The sequence below is a fragment of the Vulpes vulpes genome, chromosome 10 (genome assembly GCF_048418805.1).
Source record: "Vulpes vulpes isolate BD-2025 chromosome 10, VulVul3, whole genome shotgun sequence".
In the NCBI taxonomy this organism is placed as follows: Eukaryota; Metazoa; Chordata; class Mammalia; order Carnivora; family Canidae; genus Vulpes; species Vulpes vulpes.
The window spans coordinates 52,961,802-52,986,709 of record NC_132789.1 but is presented as its reverse complement, the minus strand read 5'-3'; the positions used below and the strand labels follow the sequence as shown (position 1 = coordinate 52,986,709).

At 39.3% G+C, this 24,908-nt stretch overlaps 2 long non-coding RNA genes across 2 annotated transcripts in view; one reads left to right on the top strand and one right to left on the bottom strand.

The window, feature by feature from the left end:
• Window positions 1–24,908, top strand: part of LOC140594203 (uncharacterized) — a 63,835-nt gene that overhangs the window by 21,121 nt on the left and 17,806 nt on the right. Inside the window, exon 2 of the long non-coding RNA XR_011994840.1 lies at window positions 9,063–9,154. This is a non-coding gene — a long non-coding RNA (uncharacterized lncRNA). The remainder of the gene's footprint in view (window positions 1–9,062; window positions 9,155–24,908) is intronic.
• Window positions 4,247–24,850, bottom strand: LOC140594204 (uncharacterized). Its single transcript, XR_011994841.1, has 5 exons — window positions 24,750–24,850; window positions 24,269–24,331; window positions 9,166–9,269; window positions 6,625–6,760; window positions 4,247–5,390 (listed from the first exon to the last, which is right to left on the bottom strand). It is a non-coding gene; the product is annotated as an uncharacterized lncRNA (long non-coding RNA).

The window sequence follows — 24,908 nt, the reverse complement described above, 5'->3', positions numbered from 1 at the left end:
TCTTCTAAAATTTTTAATGAAAAAAATAATTGTATTGTCTTAAGTTTTGCCCATTCCTCTACTAGAGGAAGAAGGGGATAGCAAGAGGTTTACCACTGCTCAGGAAGTTCTCCCCTCTACTCCACCATCTAAACCAGGCAGGCAGCATAAAGCAGTCTTTCACTGTCACTAACACATGCCACCCACTCTTACCAGTTTTCTCCACCAGTGTCAGGTCACACTTTCCCAAGTCAATATGACCTTTTTTTAAATGCTGAAAATATAAGGGGACATGGAGTTTGAGAAGAGGGAACCTAATAGGTTTTAATTTCTCAGTTACCCCATGTAGGAAGAATATTGATTTTGGACTAACAGCTAAAATTTTGAGGAAGGAATATAAAATAATTTTAAGGAATATAAAATTAAAAAATGAGTGAAGATTCTCCCTCCACAGAAACTTTAAATGTTTTAAAAACTATAATTAAAACAGTGGTAAAACTCTCAGAAGAATTCCAAATAATAGGGATGCCTGGGTGGCTCAGTGGTTGAGCATCTGCCATGGGCTCAGGGTATGATCCCTGGTAGGGGGATCAAGTCCCACATCAGGTTCCTTGGAGGAGCCTGCTTCTCCCTTTGCCTATGTCTCTGCCTCTCTCTGTGTGTCTCTCATGAATAAATAAATAAATCTTTTAAAAAACAAAATAATAAAATTTGGGGAAAGGGTTTACAGAACAAGCAACTATTTTTTAAAGAGCTAACAACTATTAAAATTCACTGGCAGTCACTTAGTGATAACAGGAGCTTTTAAGTTCAAAGAAAATAGAGAAATAGTGCTATGAAAAAAAACAGAAACATAATGAAGTCCTATAAATCATGGGGAACTTCTAGGAATGATCATGTATTTACAGTAAGCTTATTCTTCTTGGTCTAAAGTCAATGATCTGAAGAAGGAGATATAGACAAGTAATATACTCATCAAAGAATATATCAAAAACTTTTGGAATAAAAACTACATCTAGAATCAATGAATTTAGTAAGTTCATACCTTTATTTTGGCTAATGTTACACTTCATGATTTACACATTAGAGGATGTATCTTTTGGGGCCCCCCAAGCTATGTTATTCAACTTCCCACATCTATTTATAACTAAATTATTTATTGGTTATCCTTCTTAGGTTCAAACCATAACTCTCCCATTGTTGCCCATGTAGATGCCCTTCCAACATGTTACCCATATGGTGGGTAGAGTGCTGTCCATGATGATATCAGGATTCCCTATGGAAAATATCTAGCCAGCTAATTACTTTGTAGTTATATCAAATGCAGTTGCCTTTTAGGCTACAAGTTCTTATGAGAGTAAACATTTTTTTGAGAGTAAACATTTTAAAATATAGGTTGAAGACATATTCAGATCTGGAAAAAATCACCATCTTTTTCCTCCCAGGAACAAAAACTAAGAGCAGATAAGAATCTAGACAGTTACTTGTCAGTGTATAAAAACAGGCTTAGAGTCTTTCCTTTGCTGCCAGAGTGGTGCTGATTTCAGCACAAAGGCATCCTTCAGTTGAGAGGCCCTGTCACTCATCAACGATGTTCACTTTGGTTAATTAGAAATACTAAAATAACATGGGAATTATTTTGCTAGCCTAAAAGAGCATGAATAAATTATATAAAAGCCATGAGTAAACAGAACATTCATATTAGCTTTTCATAATGGTTCCCATCTCAACTTCACAGACTTAAAATGTCTCCAAAGTTCAATGTGACACAGTCAGAATAAAGCTCAACTAGGCTCAACCACACTTTAGATATATAATGAGTTCCTGTGCCAGAGACAGCAGGCTGCAGGGGTAAGGAATCAGCTTTCTTTTTTTTTTTAATTTTTTTTTTTATTTATCTATGATAGTCACACAGAGAGAGAGAGAGAGAGAGGCAGAGACACAGGCAGAGGGAGAAGCAGGCTCCATGCACCAGGAGCCTGACGTGGGATTCGATCCCGGGTCTCCAGGATCGCGCCCTGGGCCAAAGGCAGGCGCCAAACCGCTGCGCCACCCAGGGATCCCCATGGAATCAGCTTTCTTGAAATGTATATTGGCCATATAATTATGTGTACTTAAATAGAAATAAGGGATAAATTTTTGACCAAGGATGCAATGTAACATTGGGATAAATTATTTTACTATGATGACTAATTTCAGAGGCTTCACTGGAAATAGTGGTGAAGAACGAAAGGTAGTAACTACCCTTCTCTTGGGTCTCAGAAAGATACAGAGTAGTGGTTCTTGCCAGAATGAATGATATCACATAGGAGAGAAGATAAGTCCCCTGACATGTTGTTTATCTCCTCCTTCAAGAAGGACAACCACAATCCTAGTCAGGGCTACCCCTAGGGAATTTAGGGCTTAGAAAAAGTTTTGTATAGGACCCCTATAGGTATAAACAATTTACTTCATCAAAAACCAGCATGTCAGTGCCATTTTGGTGACCCAATTTCACGCAATCCCATAAAAGAATACCTTGATGGGGGCACCTGGGTGGCCCAGTCAGTTAAGTGTCTGACTGTGGCTCAGGTCACGATCTCAGGATCCTAGGACCAAGACCCTGAGAGCATTGGGTTCCACGCTCAGCAAGAAATCTCCTTGTCCCTCTGCCCCTTCTCACTCATGCTCTCTCTCAAATAAATAAATAAAATCTTTAAAAAAAATACCTTGATTCCTAGAGAGTATTCAATCTCTAGACCACCTTCCTGAAACTGGGACTTAACCATGGGACCCTATAACACCCCCATAGTATGAATCCCATAGTTACTCAGAATATCTGATCAACTTCATGAATGATGTAGAAATAATTAGAAAATGAGATTTAGAATAATTTTATTTCAATAGCATCAAAAAACATCAAATATTTAAGTATGAAAAGCTACAAAACCAAGAAAAAATTAAAGAAAACCTAAATGAACAGAGAGATACATCATGTTTGTGGATCAAAAGACTCAATATTATTAAGATGCCAATTCTCTCCAAATTGGTTCAATCAGTTTATACGAGTATATCTTTTATTGTTATTGTTGTTTTAAGAAATTTACAACTAGTTTCATAAATGTATGTGGAAATGCAAAGGACTTAGAAGGAACCAAACAATCCTGGAAAAGGAAACAAGCTGGAGGAGTTATACTACCTGACTTCAATATCTACTATAAAACTTTAATATTTAAGGGATCCCTGGGTGGCGCAGCAGTTTGGCGCCTGCCTTTGGCCCAGGGCACGATCCTGGAGACCCGGGATCGAGTCCCGCGTCGGGCTCCCGGTGCATGGAGCCTGCTTCTCCCTCTGCCTATGTCTCTGCCTCTCTCTCTCTCTCTCTGTGACTATCATAAATTAAAAAAAAAAAAAAAACTTTAATATTAAGACAGTGTGATGCTGACATATAGACATATATGGATATATGTGGATAGACATATAAATCAATGGTATTGAATAGTGAACCCATGCATAGACTCGCATGTATATGGTGAGTCAAAGGCACCAAATCAATCCATTAGGAAAAGGAAATCCCTTCAATAAATAGTGCTCAAACAGATGATTATCCATTTAAAGAAAATGAATCTCAACTCCTACCTCATAAAACATACAAATATTAATTCACATCAGACCTAAATGTAAAACCTAAAACTATAAAACTTTTAGAAAAAATAGGAGACATGGGAGCAGGCAAATTTTCTTAGACATGACACAGAAAGCAGTAATCAGAAAAGAAAACAAGTAATAAGTTAGACTTCATCAAAACATAAAACTTCTGTTCATCAAAAAATATTAAGAAAATCATAGGCAAGCCACATATGAAAGAATATATATTTAAAACATATATCTGACAAAGGATTTATATTCAAAATATATAAAGGATTCCTAAAGTTAATAAATAGGCAAAATCTTTGACACAGATGATTCAGAAAGGAAGATATATGAAAGGCCAATATGCACATGAAAAAGTATTCAACATCATTACTCACCAAGAAAATGCTAATTTAAACCACCATGAAATACCACTAACACCCACTACAATGGCTCAAAAAATTTTAAAACTAGCATCACCAAATATTGAAAAGGATGTGCAGCAAACAACTCTCAGACATTGTTGGTGGGAATTAAAAATGGAAAACTTTGGGAAAAGGCTAAGCAATTTTAAACACAAATGTATTCTTTATTTAGAAGTTTCACTCCTAAGTATTTAGCCAGAAGAACTAAAAATACATAGCCACAAAAAGACTGTAGGGGAATGTTCATAGCAGCTTTATTTATAATAGCATCAAACAGCAAATAACCCAAACGTCCTTCAGCTATTGAATGGATAAACAAATTACAGCATATTCCTATAATTACTCAGAAATATGAAGAAATGGGCAGTCAGTTAAGCATCTGACTCTCAATTTTGACTCCGGTCGTGATCTCAAGGTCATAGGATCAAGCCCCATACTGGGGTCTGTACTCAGCACAGAGTTGGCTTGTCCCTCTCCCTCTGCTCCTCCCCCGGCTCACTCTCTCTTCCTCTCCTTCTCTCTTGAATGAATGAATGAATGAATGAATAAATAAATAAATATTTTTTTAAAAGAAAGAAGTATGAAGAAACAAACTCCTGATACATATACCAACATGGGTAAACTTTATGAACATAATGCTAAGTACAAGAAACTATACACAAAAGAGTATGATTCCATTTGTAAGAAGTTCTAAAGTAGGTGGGGCACCTAGGTGGCTCAGTTGGTTAAAAGTTCAACTCTTGATCTAGACTCAGGTCATGACCTCAGGGTTGTGAGATCATGCCCCACATCGGGCTCCATGCTGGGCATAGAGCCTGCTTAAGATTTTCTTTCCCAAAAAAAAAAAAAAAAAAAAAGATTTTCTTTCCCTTTCCCTCTGCCCCTCCCCCCAGTTGCTCTCTCAACATGCATGCTCTCCCTCTCCCTCTCCCTCTCTCAAGAATAAATAAATAAATATTTTTAAAAATTTTTTAAAGTTTAAAACTTATCTGAGCCCACCACATTTTCTAGTAAGACCCTGGTGGTCAAAGAGCTCATTTTCCCCATTACCTAAAGACTATTTTAAACCTCCTCTTCTACTCTTCTCCAACCTTCCACCTTCCCTATCTCCTATTACAAAAAATTCTTCCTATCACTAAACTTACAGGTCTGCTAGTATCCACATCCACACTTTTATCCTCCCTCCTATTCCAAAGAAAGTAGTGGCATTTCTTCTCTCCAATGTCAGTTCTTCTACCTGAGCCCTAAAGTCCTGACCCCAATCCCCACCATCCCACTTTCTCAAAAATCATGCCTTTGATTATCACTTTCTTCTCTATCTTCACTGCTGGCTCCTTTCCATCAACTTTCAACCACACTCAAGTCTCTTCTATCCTAAAAACAAAAAACACAAAACCTTAATTACATATTTTCCCTAATTACTGCCTTATTGCCCTCCCTCTTCAGAAACAAATTTCTTGAAAGAATTATGACACTAATTGTGTCAACTTCTTCCATTTCCCTCATTCTTTGGCCACTCTAGTCTGGGTTCCACCTCCACCACTTCATCTGAAATGGCTTTTACCAGGCAGCCCGGGTGGCTCAGTGGTTTAGTGCTACCTTTGGCCCAGGGCATGATCCTGGAGACCCGGGATCGAGTCCCACATCAGGCTCCCTGCATGGAGCCTACTTCTCTCTCTGCCTATGTCTCTGCCTCTGTGTGTGTGTGTGTGTGTGTGTCTTGAATAAATAAAATATTTTTTAAAAATGAAATGGCTCTTACTAAGATCACCAATGACCTCCATATTATTAAAACAAAATAATAGTTTTCAGTCCTTATCTTCCTTGGGCACTAGGTAGCATTTGATATCCCCTCCCTATCAAAAACCCTCTCAAAATTTGTGACTCCATATCCCTGGCCTCAGTTTCATTTGCTAACCTCTTCTCTTCTACCAGAACCTTATATGCTGGAGTTTCTTCCTAGGCCAGTGTCATAGGCCTCTCTCAACACATTATTCCTCTCCTGGGTGATCTCATTTGCTCCCATCTATATGCTAAGGGCTCCCAAATGGATTTTTCCAGCCTAAATTTTGCTTCATACGCCAGAACAATATATTTAACTCTCTATAGTGCTTTCAGATGTTGTAGGGGCATCTCAAGCTCTGCATGTCCAAAGTTGAACTCCCACACCTGCTTCCCACAGGACTTCCTGTATCAGTGTCTGGCACGACTTTCCACACAATAGCTCAAGCTAAAAATCTAGACATTCTTGACCTTTACATTTCCCTTACCACCTATATCCAATAAATCACCAAATTTTGGAAATTCTACTTTTAAATATCTTTCAAATCTTCATTGTCTCTGGTTCATCCTAATCTAAGACACTATTCCCTCTTCTTAGACTCCAGTTATAGCATGCCTACTGATCTTCTTGTCTTCAATCTCATAGGTCTCCAGCCTTTTTAACATACAACAGCCAGAGTGGTCTTTCTAAATTTTACATTTGATCACTTTCCCCACGTCTCCCCAATATGCTTAAAAATGTGCAGTGACTTCCAACTGCCCTAATGATAAAGTAAAAAATACTTAGTGTGGCCTATTAAGTCCTGTGTGTTGTGGTTTTGCTTACCTCTACAGCCTGGTTTTATGCCTTTCCCTTCAGTTTCTTTCTTCCAACAATACCAAGACAAGTATAGCAGTTGAATCCTCTGGGAAGGAATGCTGACACAGAGTTAGAAAGGCAAAAGGCTTATTGGGAGTAAGACCTATGAAAGGAAAAGGGAAGAGAAGCAAGCAGGATTGGACAAGAGAGGCAATGAGAATTGCAATACAAATCTGTCAAAGTCTTTGCCAGTCCAATGGGAGGCTCTGAAGAAAAGACTGCACCTTACAGGACTTCTACATGGGCAGAAAAGCCAGTCTCTTAAACCACAATCTTAGTCACTGGCTGAAGCCATGGGAAAAGAGTGTAACCTCCTCTCAAAAGCTGAGGTGGAACTGAAGGAGTTAACAGCTGGCTGTCAGTGGGCCTTACTCTTAATAGTCCTTTTTTTGAGAAGGAGCAGTCATTTCATTGCTGCCCCCATATTCACAAGATGGCATATAACAAAAGCCCTTTCTGCAGCCTAGAGTTTGGGGGAACACTTCCTAAAGAAGTAACATTTGAATATGTATTTGATAAATATTTGACGAGTGAATAAATGACAAATAAAATATGGAAGCAGGGCCATGTAATAAGGATACCTAAAACTACCTTGTCAACTATAAATAAAATGTTCTATATTATAAACAGCGACTTTCAATTTTTTTTTCCATATCCCATTCTAAGAAATACATTTTACATTGTGACCTGGCACATGCACACACCACTCGTACACACTATACACTATAAACACGACTATAAAACAACAGATTGACATACCGATACTTAGCCTTACTGCGTGTGAAGCATTCTGGTATTTTCTTTCTTTTTTTTTTTAAGATTTATTTATTTATGATAGACAGAGATAGAGAGAGAGAGAGAGAGAGACAGGAGGAGGGAGAAGCAGGCTCCATGCCAGGAGCCCGACGTGGGACTCGATCCCAGGACTCCAGGATCACACCCTGGGCCAAAGGCAGGCGCCAAACCGCTGAGCCACCCAGGGATCCCCGCATTCTGGTATTTTCTATTCTATTTTATCCATTTTCAGAAAATACATTGTTTTAGTGACTCAGTAAAGAGTCTTGTACAGTTTAAAAAACAATGAGTAAAGTGATTTTTTTTCACTACTCCTTGATCCACTGTCTCTAGCTATGATTTGGCCTTGCTAAATAAGCAACAAGCACCTAGTTCCCTGAATTTAAATCTCAAGTCTGTACAGCTGTTTCCTCAGAAGGCCCTTCTCCCTTTCTTTACTTGAGTAACTCGCATTTATTCTGTCCTATCCTGTGGCCTGGGAACCTTTCCCTCTCCTGAGCTAAAACAGCATTGTGTTCTTATCACTGTTACTTTGTATAGAAATTGTCTGTTTGCCTATCCATACCCTTCAGCAGACTTAGTAATTAGAAGTCAAGATTGGGTAAAATGAGCACTCAAAAAATGCTTTTCAAATACCTGAATAAAATCAAAGTGCTGTTATATGTTATTTTGAGAAGGGAAATTGGGTGCAGGTGGGGCCACGGGGAAGCTTGAGATAAATGATAAAATTTATGTTGTTAAAAACATGAGGGCAGCCCGGGTGGCTCAGCGATTTAGAGCTGCCTTCAGCCCAGGGCCTGATGCTGGAGACCTGGGATCCAGTCCCACGTCGGGCTCTCTGCATGGAGCCTGCTTCTCCCTCTGCCTCTCTTTCTCTGTGTGTGGGTGTCTCGTGAATAAATAAAGTCAGAAAGAAGGAAGGAGGGAGGGAAGGAAGGAAGGAAGGAACTTCTTTAAACAAACCAAGAGAAACCTCACATTTTCAGATACCTACAAATTCTATGACTCACTAAAACTATTCACTATATTCGTCAGGTTTTAGTTCAAGTAGATGCAGGTTTTTGCTCTGTGGTTTTTATACAGAAGCTAAATATTTAAGTATTTTAAACATAAATATTTATAGAGATATTGATTCAGTGAGAAATGATAAAGGCTTTGGTGCTGGAATCAAACTGAATCAAAGACATAACCTCAAAGTGCCCAGTATGATGGCCATAAATAAGATGAACACATAGCCCTTAGAGAGGGTAGAGTGGCTCTGCTCCTCAGTACACCCAAAAGGCACCTTGGCTAATGTCCACATACAAAGTGAGGAATTGAAATTACTACAAAGTCTTGTCTTTTCTTCACTCATAGTTACTCTGTTAGTTAAATATATTTATACTGTATTTTGGGGACAGTATTAACAAAATCCAATAAAATTTTTAGGCTTTTATTTAAATTCTAGTTAGTTAATATACTCCAATAATGTTTTAAAGATGTTTGTGTTGCCTTTATAAACTGTTTAGTCTGTGTGAAGACTTTAAGTATTTTTGTCATTTCTTAGTTCCCTTCACTTTAAGCATTCCCACTTAAAGAAGCTCTTGACACTTTCATTCCTCTCTCTCTAGAGTCTTTCTTCTGTCTTCTATTCCCCTTCTTCTCTTGAGTAATCAGAAACCAAAAGGATCTTTGAAATGCAGCTCTTCAACAGTTGAAGGAGGTAAGGATTACCTTTCATCATACTTTATAAAGGAGGATGCCACAGAGTGAGGCTCAGCCCTTGACTCCTGAGAGGTAGAGTTGGTGTTCAGCAGAATTGGCAGCAATGCAGGGATCTGAGAGGAAAATGAAGAAATATGGTTCCTTATGAAATGTCTATTGTGCCGTCTCATTCTATTCTTCTAGTGTACCAACACTAGGTAAAATCAATCAACCCAGATTTAATTTTTATAGTCTCCAGTTTTTTCTATTAAGATTTGAAAAGTGCCACATACTAGATGACCGGTAAGCTGTATATTTACCATATGCACTTGTGAATGGCCTTGCTTCTATTCTGAAAGCATGTGGTCTAACACTGAGCCCTCTACTTGTTCATGCCTAATGTAGAAGAGAATTAAGAGAATTGTCATAATATTTACAATGAATGCTATCTTGTAAATATACATTTACAACACTATGCCTGAGACCTTTTATATTTTGAGGGTTTTTTTTAACCAACATCCAGAAAACCTTATCAGTTATGAGTTATATGAAAAATATTAGTAGAAATTTTAAGAAAAGAAAAATTACTCTCAATCCTACCATGGCAACAAATCAAAACTCTTTTTTTTTTTTTAAGATTTTATTTATTTATTCATGAGAGACACAGAGAGAGAGAGAGGCAGAGACACAGGCAGGGGGAGAAGCAGGCTCCATGCAGGGAGCCCGGCATGGGACTCAATCCTAGGTCTCCAGGATCACGCCCTGGGCTAAAGGTGGCGCTAAACTAGTGAGCTACCAGGGCTGCCCCCAAAACTCTATTTCCATGTTTCCTATCTGAAATACCTATTAGATATTTCTCTTGCAAATGACTAAATGATAAAGGAATTGCTGAAAAGTGTTACTTCAGATGAGTCTTGACCCAGTAGCTCAAACTAAATCACCAAGGAAGTACCAGGTTTCCTTCATCTACACTATTCTACCTACTGCTATGTTGCTTTATCCTCAGGTGCAACATGGTAACTTTAGGGAGTTCCAGTCCCTCCCAGAATGATAGCAAAACAGCTGCAGAAGTTCTAGATCCCACATCCTGATACCTCATCAAGCCCTAGCAAATAGGCTTTCTTTCGGTTACCTGCCCATCCATAAACCAACCACTATGGCCAGGGAGATGAAGTTCAGATTGACCTGAATTATCAGGACCCACCTACATGGCTGAGAACTGGTGAGAAGTGGTTTCCTTAAAAACAAAATGTAGGGGACGCCTGGGTAGCTCAGCATTTGGGCATCTGCCTTGGGCTTCGGGAGTGATCCCAGGGTCCAGGATCAAGTCTCACATGGGGCTTCCTGTGGGGAGCCTGCTTCTCCCCCTGCCTGTGTCTCTGCCTCTCTCTGTGTGTCTCTCATGAGTAAATAAATAAATCTTTTTTTTAAAAAAATGTAGGAGGGGTGCCTGGGTGGTGCAGTTGGTTAAGTGTTCAACTCTTTGTTTTGCTCGGGTCCTGATTTCAGGATTCTGAGATAGAGCCCCATGTGAGGCTCTGCACTCAGTGTGGAGTTGACTTGAGACTCTCCCCACCCCACCCCCGCATGCAATCCTGCACAGTCTCTCAAGTAAATATATAAATCTTAAAAAAATAAAAAACAAAACAAAGATGCTCTAGAACAACTGGGTGGCTCAGTTGGTTGATCCTCTGCCTTTAGCTCAGGTCATGATCTCATGGTCCTGGGATTGAACCCACTGTTGGGCTCCCTGCTCAGCAAGGAGCCTGCTTCTCCCTCTGCCCCTTCGCTTCCCCTGCTAGTGCTCGCTCTCTCTCTCAAATAAAGAAAATCTAAAAAAAAAATTATTTTTAAATATGTGCTCTTAGGAAAAATAAAGAAAGGATGCTAAACAATATATGCCTGTTACTATGTGTAAGCTTGATTTGTTTTATCATTATAATCATAGCCTGGATGTGATTTTATATTCTGCTTTTTAAGTGTAATCTTCTATAGAATTATATTTCAATGTGTTGGCCAATAGTAAGCATACTTTCAATGCTGTTAGATTGATGCCATTTCTAGTGACTCTGTCATCATTTAAACTTGAATGTAAAAAGCTAGTGACAAGTCATTCAAATCATATAAGCCTATAAAATTAATCATCCATGGGAGCTGGGTTTTTTTAACATTTTTTTTAAGTTTTTATTTATTTATGATAGTCACACAGTGAGAGAGAAAGAGAGAGCCAGAGACATAGGCAGAGGGAGAAGCAGGCTCCATGCACCGGGAGCCCGACGTGGGATTCAATCCCGGGTCTCCAGGATCGTGCCCTGGGCCAAAGGCAGGCGCTAAACCGCTGCGCCACCCAGGGATCCCCTTATTTTTTTTTAACATTTTTTAAGTTTTTATTTATTTATGATAGTCACACAGTGAGAGAGAAAGAGAGAGGCAGAGACATAGGCAGAGGGAGAAGCAGGCTCCATGCACCGGGAGCCCGACGTGGGATTCGATCCCGGGTCTCCAGGATCGTGCCCTGGGCCAAAGGCAGGCGCTAAACCGCTGCGCCACCCAGGGATCCCCTTATTTTTTTTTTAACATTTTTTAAGTTTTTATTTATTTATGATAGTCACACAGTGAGAGAGAAAGAGAGAGGCAGAGACATAGGCAGAGGGAGAAGCAGGCTCCATGCACCGGGAGCCCGACGCATGGGAGCTGTTGTATCAATGATCAATGATCATGATACACACAATGATCAAAACACATCTTTGGTATACAACTCAACATCAAAAATGGGCCAAAGGGGGTGCCTGGGTGGCTCAGTGGTTGAGCACCTGCCTTTGGCTCAAGTCATGATCCCAGTGTCCTGTCGAGTCCTGAGTCCCTCATCAGACTCCCTCCAGGGAGTCTGATTTTCCCTCTGCCTATGTCTCTGCCTCTCTCTCTCTCTCTCTCTGTCTCTTATGAATAAATAAAATCTTTTTAAAAAATGGGCAGAAGACATGAACAGACTTTTCTCCAAAGACATACAGATGACCAACAGACACATGAAAAGATGCTCAATATCATTCACCATCAGGGAAATGCAAATCCAGACCACTATGAGGGGGTGCCTGGCTGGCTCAGTCAGAAGAACATCTGACACTTGATCTTGGAGTTGAGTTCAACCCCCAGGTTGGGTGTAGAGATTGTTTAAAAGTAAAATCTTAAAAAACAAACAACAAAAACCCCACCATGAGCTATTATTTTAAACCTGTCAGAATAGCTAAAAATCAAAAACATAAGAAACGGATGCCTGGCTGGCTTAGTCAGTAGAGCATACAACTCTTGATCTCAGGCTCATGAGTTCAAGCTGCATTTTGGGGATAGAGTTTACTGTTAAACAATTTTTTAAAGATTTATTTATTTATTTATTTATTTATTTATTTATTTATTTATGATAGACATAGAGAGAGAGAGGCAGAGACACAGGAGGAGGGAGAAGCAGGCTCCATGCCAGGAGCCCGACGTGGGACTCAATCCTGGGACTCAATCCTGGGACTCCAGGATCGCGCCCTGGGCCAAAGGCAGGCGCTAAACCGCTGAGCCACCCAGGGATCCCCCAATTTTTTAAAACAAAAACACAAGAAACAAGTGTTCATGAGGATGTGGAGAGAAAGGAACCCTCTTGCACAATTGGTGAGAATGCAAACTAGTGCAGCCACTCTGGAAAAGAGTATGGAGGTTCCTCAAAAAATTAAAAATAGAATTACCCAATATCCAATAATTACACTACTATTTACCCAAAGAATGAAAACACTAATTTGAAAAGATATATGCACCTCTGTGCTTATTGCAGCATTATTTACAATAGCCAAATTATGGAAGCAGCCCAAGTGTTCACGGATAGATGAATGGATAAGGAAGAATATTATTCTGGCTTAGCCATAAAAAAGAATGAAATCTTGCAACAACATGGATGGATCTAGAAGGTATGATGCTTAGCAAAATAAGTCAGAGAAAGACAAACACCATATGATTTCACTCATATATGGAATTTAAGAAACAAAACAAATGAACAAAGGAAAAAAAGAGATTACCAGGGACACCTGGGTCGCTCAATGTCTGAGCGTCTGCCTTTGGCTTGGGGCGTGATCCCGGAGTCTGGGGATCGAGTCCTGCATCAGGTTCCCTGCAGAGAGCCTGCCTTTCCCTCTGCCTATGTCTCTGCCTCTCTCTCTCTCTCTCTCTGTCTTTCATGAATAAATAAAATCTTTAAAAAAGAGAGAGAGAGATAAACCAGAAAACAGACTCTTAATTTATTTTTTTAAAAGATTTTATTTATTTATTCATAGAGACAGAGAGAAAGGCAGAGATACAGAGAGCCCAACATGGGACTCGATCCAGGGTCTCCAGGATCAGGCCCTGGGCTGTAGGCAGCACTAAACTGCTGCACCACAGGGCTGCCCCAGACTCTTAGTTTAGAGAACAAACTGATGGTTACCAGAAGAGAGGTAGGTGGGGAAGATGGGTGAAATAGGTGAAGGGAATTAAGAGTACACTTATCATGATGAGCACTGAGTAATGTATAGAAATGTTGAATCACTATATTGTACACCTGAAACTAATATAACACTATGTGTTAAATATACTGGAATAAGAAAAAAAAAAACAGGGATCCCTGGGTGGCACAGCAGTTTGGCGCTTGCCTTTGACCCAGGGCGCGATCCTGGAGACCCGGGATCAGGTCCCACATCGGGCTCCCAGTGCATGGAGCCTGCTTCTCTCTCTCTCTCTCTCTCTCTCTCTCTCTCTCTGTGTGTGACTATCATAAAAAAAAAAAAGAAAGAAAGAAAGAAAGAAAGAAAGAAAGAAAGAAAGAAAGAAAGAAAGAAAGAAAGAAAGAAAGAAAACAGTATCGCTAAGGCTGAATAAAAGAAAAACCACACCTTATGTGGTCAAGAGTTTAAGGCCAAGACTTTAAGTGAATATTTATTCATTGATTTATTTGCTTATTCAACAGATATTCAACAAGTGTTCATGTGTGCCAATGTGTCGTAGCAGTGGAGAATAAAAACATTAATCAAACTTGGTCCCTGACCTCAAGGAATGTATGGTTTTTATCAGCCTTTTCCCCAAATCTCATTTGGGTTTTTTTTTTTTAATTTATTTATGATAGTCACACACACAGAGAGAGAGAGAGAGAGAGAGAGAGAGGCAGAGACACAGGCAGAGGGAGAAGCAGGCTCCATGCACCGGGAGCCCGACGTGGGATTCAATCCCGGGTCTCCAGGATAGCGCCCTGGGCCAAAGGCAGGCGCCAAACCGCTGCGCCACCCAGGGATCCCTCATTTGGGGTTTTGTAATCATGTTTTCTATATAATTGACTTTGATGTAGCAAAATTCAGTAACAACCTCAACTTTATATCTCTGATAAGTTTCTTCCCTGGGACAATCTGGACATTATTTCAGTCTTCAGACTGTCAAGTCACAGGACTATAGTGTCTGACTATAAAATAGATCCTTGCATATCTGTTTATGTGCTTTCAGAACTTATTATCAGCATATAATAATTCCTAGAGATATAAAGGAAAATTTGACTAAATAGAGACACTTACCATATTCCTGGATGTCAATCCTTGAATTAATGTATTTTTAAGTGCAATTCTAATTGTCATCAAATTAATTTTTTAATTATAACATAATATCATAATAAAAGATGAGTGAAGATTCTCCCTCCACAGAAACTTAAAATGTTTTAAAAACTATAATTAAAACAGTGGTAAAACTCTCAGAAGAATTCCAAATAACAGGGATGCCTGGGTGGCTCAGCGGTTTAGCGCCTGCCTTCAGCCCAGGGCATGATCCCGGGGTCCCAGGATGGAGTCCCACATTGGGCTCCCTGCATGGAGTCTGCTTCTCCCTCTGCCTATCTCTCTCTCTCTCTCTCTCTCTCTCTCTGACCCTTATGAAGAAATAAATAATATCTTAAAAAATAATAATTCCAAATAACGTGTAGAGATTGCATAAGTAGGATGTGTAGCTTAATTTCTGCCCTCTTCCCTCCAAGGCTCAGCTATACTTACTCTCTATGAAAGGATGGGGGAGGGGGGAAAGGTAGGGCAGGGAAAAGAAAAAATAGTAACTTTACAGTGAAAAGACTTGGCAGATTTGACCTTAACCAAGTGATGAAAGTTAACATCATCAGTGATGTCATTGATTATTATTTACCCCCCATGGGATATGCAGAGAAAGGCATTTGACCTCTGTGATATTCTTTCCAATAGCTCATAAGCCCAGTATAATCATGAGAAAAATAGACAAACTCAGATTCGGGGATATTTTACCTAATACTTAGCCAGTATATCAAGACTATCAAAGTCATGAGAAACAAGGAAAGACTAAGAAACTACCATAGACCAGAGAAACTAATAGAAGTAATAGCAACTAAATGTCCTGGATTAAAACAGAAAGAGGACATTAATGGGAAAATGAGTGAAACACAAAGTCTTGCATTTGGCTAATTATAATGTACCAATGTTAGTTTCTTAGTCTTGACAAATGTCCCATGGGTTGTTTTTGTTTTTGTTTTAAGATTTTATTTATTTATTCATGAGAGACAGAGAGGGGGTGAGGGGCAGAGACACAAGCAGAGGGAGAAGCAGGCTCTATCCAGGGAGCCCAATGTGGGACTCCATTCCAGGTCTCCAGGATCAGGCCCCTGGACTGAAGGCGGCGCTAAACTGCTGAGCCACCCGGGCTGCCCTGTACCACAGTTGTTAATGTAAAATGTTAACAGTGGGGGAAGCTGAGTGAGGAGTATACCAGAGCTCTCTGTATTCTCTTTGTAACTTTTCTGTAAATCTAAAATTACTCTAAAATAAAAATTAATTTTTAAAAATAGCATAATGTTGCCATATTCACACATAGATAGAGCAATAAGATTGAAAATATTACCTAGAAATAGACAGTATATAAGAAAAAGATAGTGTTATAAATTATGGGTAATATATATATTATTCAACAAATAAGGTTAGACTACAGATGTTTAGGAATCTGAAATGAAATCCAACCTGATCCTTACTTCTATGTATTCATCTATGAATAATCTATAAATATTTATTGAGCACCACCTACATGCCAGGCTTTTTTTTTTTTTTAAAGATTTATTTATTTATTCATGATAGATCTAGAGAGAGGCAGAGACACAGGAGGGAGAAGCAGGCTCCATGCCGGGAGCCCGACACGGGACTTGATCCCGGGACTCCAGGACCGCACCCTGGGCCAAAGGCCGGTGCCAAACCGCTGAGCCACTCAGGGATCCCCCATGCCAGGCTTTATGTTAGGTATTAACACTGCCCCTGCTCTCAAGGTGCTTACAACTTAGCAGGAAATGAGACATGAATAAGTAGTTAGAAATGTAACTTTTGTAAAGAGAAAGTTCTGAGTGCTCAAAAACGGTTCCTAACCTAGTTAACAAGGCATCAAGGAAGTCTTAGACTCAGGAAGTGACATTTAGGCTAACATCTAAAGACCTGCAGAAATTAGTCAGGCAGCAAGGGGATGAAGAGTATTCTAGGAAAAGAGTACAACCCAAGTTAAGACCTGAGATGTATGAGATGACCTAAGGAGAATGATTTGTGTGACAAGAAAAGACAAGAGCTGAGGGAATAGTCCTAAGGTACCTTAACATTAAACAATGAATGGTGGAGGAAGAGCCAGGCTTAAGACAGAGAAGAAGCAGAGATGTACAGGGAACTCCAAAAGAGAATAGCAATATTAAAGCTAAGAACAGAAATTGTTAAATGCTGCTAAAGGTTATAATGTCCCTTGGATTTAGCAACATGAGATTACTGGTAATCTTAATAAGAGCATTGGAATAATAGGAATAAAAGCCAAATTAAGTGGTTTGAAAAGGGCAAGGTATAGGACTTCTGGTTTGAAGATGGCAAAATGATCAGTTACAGCAGTCTCTTAAAAATACAGTCCTTTCACCAGACTGAAAAAATGCATTGGGAAGGGAGCACTAGCAGCCTTTAAAAGGTTCTGTATTGCCATTCTCTGCAAGACAGTGGGAAATGCTGTCATTAAAATGGGCTCCCTGAATTCAATGTGTGATAAGAGTGATGGAGGCCAAGTGGAGCACTTAACTGTTAGAGATAAGGAAGGCATTGCTCTCTCTTGTTCTACTGTGCAAGGGGGGTGGGGGGCAATCCGCACACATGTGCAAAGATAACCAGAGCAGGGCCCTTTTACTTAGCAGAAACAATATACCTTCATTATCTTGTCTCAAGTCTGTGTCAATTCTCCAATTCTCTGTCATACTCTAGACTGTATAGAAACTTTGATTATATCATCTTTCCATATTATGTAACCAACTTCCATAGATATTTGATTCACTACCTTGATAACATCTTGCTGACTATACTTAATGAACAGGAAATTGCTTAGCAAATACCTTGGAAGCCTTTGTAAGACACGTGGGCAGAAAATAAACATTAAAAAAATTAAGGAGACTGTTACATGATGAATTTTCCAGGGGTCTAGTAGTCTGAGGCATGTAAAGATATATTCTCCAAGATGAAATGGAGAGTAGCAGAGGAGATACTATTATTCTCTGAAGTCAATTACAGTCAGATACGTGGGAAGGCATTAAAGCCATTGTAGTTTCCCAGAAAGCTCTTGAATACCACCTGCTTCTGCTTCACTACTGCGGACTAAGACAATTGGCTCTCAGGTTCTTGATAATTATGGCACCTTCTCAGCAAGCTCTAGAGAATTTCTTGGTAGCATCTAATCTGTGATTTTGATTTCTCCAACCTTTACTCTCCTGCTCTTCCAATAGTTGTATAAGCCCCTAATTCATATATTAAACCTTTTATACCTAGAAAACATAAGATGGTTCATTTTCTGTTCAGCCCCTATTTACACAGGAATCTAAATTTCTAAGTGGTTATATAAATTTACTATGCTATTGACTATTTTAGTTTCTTCTTTTATGAATTAGCTATTCTTATTATTTGTCCATTATTCTATGGTTGGTGTGATGGTAAGTTTTATATGTCAACTTGACTAGGCTATAGTACCCAGTTTTTTAATCAAACACTAATCTAGGTATTGCTCTGAAGATTTGTAGATGTGGTTGACATCAACAATCAGTTGATGTTAAGTAGATTACTCCCATTAATGTAAGTGGGTATCATCTAATTAGTTGAAAGCCTTTAAAAGCAAAATCTGAGGCTTCCTTGAGAAGAAATTCTGTCTCAAGAGTGCAAAACTGCAGCATCAACTCCTGCCTAAGTTCCCAACCTGCCTCTCTCTCTCCCCTCTCTCATATCTCCCATATTTGTTCTATATTTCTGGAGAACCCTAAGATTGAGGCAGATTAATACAAATTTTAGTATTAGGAAGTAGAGTGCTGCTGTAACAAATACCTAAAATTATAGAAGTAGCTTTGGAATTGGGTAATGGGTAGAGGCTAGAAAAAGTTTGAGGCACATGATAGAAAAAGCCTAGATTTCCTTGAAGAGATCGTTTTGGAAATATGGAGACTAAGGTGCTCCTGATGAGATCTCAGAGGAAATGAGAAACCTATTACTGGACACTGGAAGAAAAGCAATCCTTGTTATACAATGGCAAAGAACTTGACTGAATTGTGTTTTACTGTTGGGTGCAAAGTAGAAATTGTAAGCAATGAACTTAGATATTTAGTTCAAACAATTTCCAAGAAAAGTATGGAAGGTGTGGCTTCATTTCTCCTTATTGCTTATAGTATAATGTGAGAGGAAATAGATAAATTGAGGAAGGAAATATTAAACAAAAAGGAACCAGCACTTGATGATTTGGAGATTTCTCAGCCTATCCAGATAGTGTGCTCTGGAAACAGAACCAAGAGTGTAGCTAGATAAACTTTTGCTGAGGAGGTTAAATTTGTGACTTATGGTTCTAATCAACCATCTCAGCAGAATCCAGGAATAGAAATGGGTTCTTCCATGGGTGCCTGGGTGGCTCAGCAGTTGAGCGCCTATCTTCAGCCCAGGTCGTGATCCCAGGGTCCTGGGATCAAGTCTCACATCGGGTTCCCTGCGTGGAGTCTGCTTCTCCCTCTGCCTCTCTCTCTCTCTGTGTCTCTCATGAATGAATAAATAAAATCTTAAAAAAAAAAAAAAAAAGAAATGGGTCCAAGGATCTTTGGAGAACTCTCTTATGTAATGGTGTGGATCCCCTTGATGTATATGGAAGATCAACATATTTTTTTGAGAATAGTATATCAGTAGAAACACTACCAGTTTGGATGAAGGGGCCAGAGATACAACTAAATGAGGAAGGCTGTCAGACTTCAAAGATTCCACTTTGAAGGAAATGGCAGGAAATGAGCTGTACTTAACTACAAATATGTGCTATGCTTCAAGTAAAAGGAAGAATGATTCCGGCAGTACTGTAGACACAGAGGCAGAGAACAAAGAGATGGATCCAGATGCACCCGCTAAAGAGGCCTCCTCCAGCCCAGAGGAAGGATCAAGCCACAAAGAATGATTCTCAGGTCTTGAAACTAAATGGAATTTTCCTGTTAGGTTTTGAACTTGCTTGAGACAAGTTTCTCTTATTCCTTCCATTTCCTCCCTTCAGACTGGAAGTATCTATCTTATGTCTGTCTCACCATTGTATTTTAGAATCAGACAACTTGTTTTCTAGGTTCAGAGGTCATAGATGGAGAGGAATTTTGGTTCAGGGTAGACCATACCCAGAGTCTCACTAATACCTGATTTAGATTATTTATATTATGAGATTTGAGGTTTAGTGTTGATACCAGAGTAAATCAAGACTTTGGGGGATGCAGAGTCCCAGGATTGAGTCCCACGTCAGGCTCCCTGCATGGAGCCTGCTTCTCCCTCTGCCTGTGTCTCTGCCTCTCTCTGTGTGTGTCTCTCATGAAGACATTAATTAATTAATTAATTAATTAATTAATTAAATTAGACTTTGGGGGATGTTAGGATGGGATAAGTGTTTTTTGCATATGGCACAGATGTGAATTTGGAGGATCAGATGGCAGACTGTAGGGGGTTGAATAGTGTTTCACCAGAACGTCAAAATAGACCTTACTTAGAAGTACAGTCTTTGGGCAGCCCGGGTGACTCAGCGGTTTAGCTACACCTTCAGCCCTGGGCCTGATCCTGGAGACCTGGGATTGAGTCCCATGTCAGGCTCCCTATGTGGATCCTGCTTCTCATCCTGTGTCTATGCTGCTCTCTCTCTCTCTCTCTGTATCTCTCATGAATAAATAAATAAAATCTTATATAAAAAAAAAAGTACAGTCTTTGCAGATGTAATCAAGTTAAGATGAGGTCATACTAGATTAGAGTGGGCCTCAAATACAATGACTGGTGGCCTAAGAAGCCCATGTGAAGATACAGATGGAGACACAGGGAATTTAGGCCAGGTAAAGACAGAGGCAGATATTGGAGTGATGCAGCTACAAGCCAAGAAATGTCAAGGATTGATGGCCACCACCAGAGGCTAGGTGAGAGACATTGAATGATTCTTCCTTAGAGCCAATCAGCCTTGTGAAACCTTGACTTTGAACTTCTAGTCTCCAGGACTGTGAGAAAATAAATTTCTGGTTTTTAAGTTATTCTGTTTGTGGTAATCTGTTACAGCAGGCCCAGGAAACTAACACAGTCAGCATTTTGATGCTGATTAGTACTTCTTCATTATATTCTAAATGTGTATCTTTTGTTGGACATTTGGGTCATAAGCAATTTCTTCCAATCTGCTACTTAGCTTTTCGCTTTGTCTATAAAGCCCCTGATGTACATCATTTTTAACACAAAAAGAATAAACACTTTCCTTCATGTTTTGTGCTTTTCATGTCCTGTTTAAGAAATCCTTCATACGGGATCCCTGGGGCGCAGCAGTTTGGCGCCTGCCTTTGGCCCAGGGCGCGATCCTGGAGACCCGGGATCGAGTCCCACATCGGGCTCCCGGTGCATGGAGCCTGCTTCTCCCTCTGCCTGTGTCTCTGACTCTCTCTCTCTCTCTCTCTATCATAAATAAATAAAATTTAAAAAAAAAAAAAAGAAATCCTTCATACTTGGGGCACCTGGGTGGCTCAGTCAATTAAACATCCAACTCAGTCAGTTAAATGTCCAACGTTTCAGCTCAGGTCATGATCTCAGGGTAATGAGATCCCTCTGTCCCTCCCCCTACTCGATCTCTCTCTCAAATAAATAAATCTCTTTAAAAATATATAAAAACTAAGAAATCCTTAGTTTCTGAGATGATGAAGATATTTTCTGATCCAACTCAGTCAGTTAAATGTCCAACGTTTCAGCTCAGGTCATGATCTCAGGGTAATGAGATCCCTCTGTCCCTCCCCCTACTCGATCTCTCTCTCAAATAAATAAATCTCTTTAAAAATATATAAAAACTAAGAAATCCTTAGTTTCTGAGATGATGAAGATATTTTCCCATATTTTCTTCTAAAAGTTTTTATGAATGGTATAAGATGGTAATTTTTTTCAATCAAATGCTCCAGCACCACTTAATAACCTATTCCTTGGCAAGCAAGTTCATCTTCATCATTTATCACATTCCATATTCGCAAGAGTCTATTTTTGGTCTCTTTCTTCTGTTCCACAGATCTATTTGTCTATCTTTGCACTTATAACACATTAATTAGGTATAGTTAATATACAGTATTATATTAGTTTCAGGTGTACAATATGATTCAACAACTATATACTCAGTGCTCCTCACAATCAATGTACTGTTTTGTGTTATCCAGCTATATATATGTATACTATATAGTATATGGTATATAGATGGATAAAATATATATGTGTGTGTGTGTATATATATATATCTTCTTTATCCATTCACCTATAGATAGACACTAGACACTTGGGTTGCTTGCATGTCTGAGCTATTGTAAATAATAGAAAACCCTGCTTTATAGATGACTTGAAATCTAATAGGACAGTACATTAGCTCGCTGAATCCTCACAATAACTCTGGGTCATAGGTACTATTACTATCCTTACTTTACAAATGAGAAAACTGAGACTCCAAGGTTGAGTGGTTTGTCCTAGATTACACATTTCTCAGTAACCAGGGGAACCTGGATAAAAACCTACGTAAAACTTCCTAATATAAGATAGTTCCCACCATGTCCTAAGACAGGGCTTCAAAATCCCACCAAGTTTTCCATTGATTGATTTTATCAGAAAACTCACTGTGCATCCTTTATGTGCCAGCCTGAGCTAAATGGCAGGAACACCCAGTAAACAAACCAAAAAGCCCCTGCCTCATGGGCTTCAATTCATAGTCTAGTGGGGAGATAAATATGAGAACAGACACTCTTTCCTAAAAATATTTTCGCAGAGGGTGATCATCACTTTAGTTTCCTGTCATAAGACACTGCTTTAAAGTATTCAAGGAAATTTGTCATTCTAAATCCAGATTTTGTTTAAAATATAAATTTTAATCTACGATGGAATGGGTTTGCTAGGCAAAGTTCAATTTTAACCCAGCCCCTGTTCAAGTTATTATAAATTACAAATAAACTTATCTAGTAGAACTTTACCATGTTTGGGGATATATAAATGTAGGGAGATAACTGTATGAAAAGGTATATAAAGTTTGGACAGCAATGTTAATGAAAAGACGGACAACTAAATCTTTTCTTTTGTTCAGAGAAAATGCTCATCAACTGTATCTGAATTAATGGCAGGGAATCTGTGATAAAACCACAGAATGAAAGTTAGCACCATTTAACCTCCCTCCCTCCACCCACCTCAGCTTTTTAGAAGTTTGGAAGGAAGGCCTGCAGGGTCATTAAATTCTCTTTGTGGTAGCAGGATGGATGTGTTAGTCTCAAACCATCCATAATAGATGGGTGTCTAGTCTAGCCTTAGAAATCTATTCATACAGTGATTGCTACACAGCCTCCCTCAGCAGTTAAGTGTTTTTAGAATTTTAATATTTATTAAATCCAAGCCTCATCAACTTATTTCCAAAGCCCAGATAATGGCAGGCAAGATCTGTTGTCATTGATTCGTCACCTGTCCATCCCTTGCCAGGTTCTCATCTTACATGCCAGGCACTTTCCAATGTCAAACGACTTCCTTTCTCTTAATTGCCAGACTTTCTTCTACTTAGTCTTACATCACCTCAACTCCCTCCCCCTTCCCATTTGTGCCTCACCTCTTCTTTTCCTGGGTGCTTGATTCTGTCTCAGAGCAGGAGCACTCCCGATTCTAGCTGCTGGATTTTGCAACTTTTCAGTTACCTGCCTTACTTTTTCTGAACGGTAATGCTTTAGGCATAGAATTAAAATATCTAATTGTGTGTCACTGCTGCTGGCTAAGGGAAATTGATACCTATTTTGTAATGTTACATTCATGAGAATTAATCTAGCTTTAAAATTTTTTACTCAGTGATGCTCACATTACAGATTTAACCATTTTTACACCATTTTTGCCTGTGTATTTCTCTCTTCCTCATGCACTTATGTCCTGGTCAGCCCACTTCTCACATTCTCTCCACTTTATCTTTTTCCTCCAGCTGAAGATATATATGTATAGGAGAGGTATATTTGAAGATCTCAGAATTGAAGTTCAAGATGGTACAATGGAATGATTGAGGAGCAAGGCAAGGAGTGAGGGCAGAGTCCATTGAGGAGACCTATAGAATAGGTGGAAGGGACACTCAAAAAGGTAAGGTGATCCCAGTGAATAAAATTCATCCTGAGAGTCCCATGGAGGAAGTAGCATTAACCCTGATCCCTCTTCTCCTCAGGGAAGTGCTTTTTTTTTTTTTTTTTAATCCTACCCTAGAACCTCAGGTAAATTTCTCACTTCAACTATCTGGAAGGAGTGATTGAACCAGAGTCATCTGTCTTTCTCACAGATAAAAGTGGCAGGTGTGTCACTTCTGAAGGGAAGGTCTTAGGAGAAGAGCTCAGCTCCTCTAGTTTTTAGCCTGCGGCATCATCTTGGCTGTATCTGGGAAGTGGGAGATAAGAATACTGTTTCTTATCTATAAAACACTGTTCTCTGGCTATAGATCTAATTTAGATTATAATCTCCTAGAATCATGTTTAGCAATACTACATAGAAAAAGGCATAAACCATGGTATCCGATAGACATAGGTTCAATTTTCAGCTCTGCCACTCACCAGCCGTATGACTTAGAGAAAGTTAATCAGTCTCCCAAAGTTTTCTCATGAGGATTAGAGTACCTACATCAGAGATTAGAGAAGGAATTAAATTAGATGATGTGTGAAAGCTTCACAAAACTATGAGGGCTGAGACTATGCCAATTTGCTCCCCATTTGTAGTTCAATGGCTGGCACAGAGTATGCCCTCAATAAATATTTGTCACAACTGAATGAGTGAGTAGACACTTAACAAACTGTAGCTGGATATCCCATTGTCCAGGCTGATTTAGCCAGAACCAGGCCTGACACAGTCTTAAAAAAAAAAAATTACTACATCAAATCCAGGGATAGTGGCACACTAGTCTAATGTACCTGGGGGATTGCATCATGTCCCATGAGCTAAAAAGAGACTTATGTGAAACAAAACTTTCAATAGTGTTGGTTATGCCCACTGAGTTTAATATAGTGCTTCTCAAAGTTTAATGTATCTCCAAATCACCTGGGGATCTTGTTAAAAAGCAGACTTTGTGCCATCTTTCCATGCTGTCATAATGATGCACAACAGTGTCCTGACTGATGCTCTCCAGAACGTCAACAATACTGAAAAGAGACAAATAGTAGCTTATTAGGCCATGCTCCAAAGTCATTGTCCAGTTTC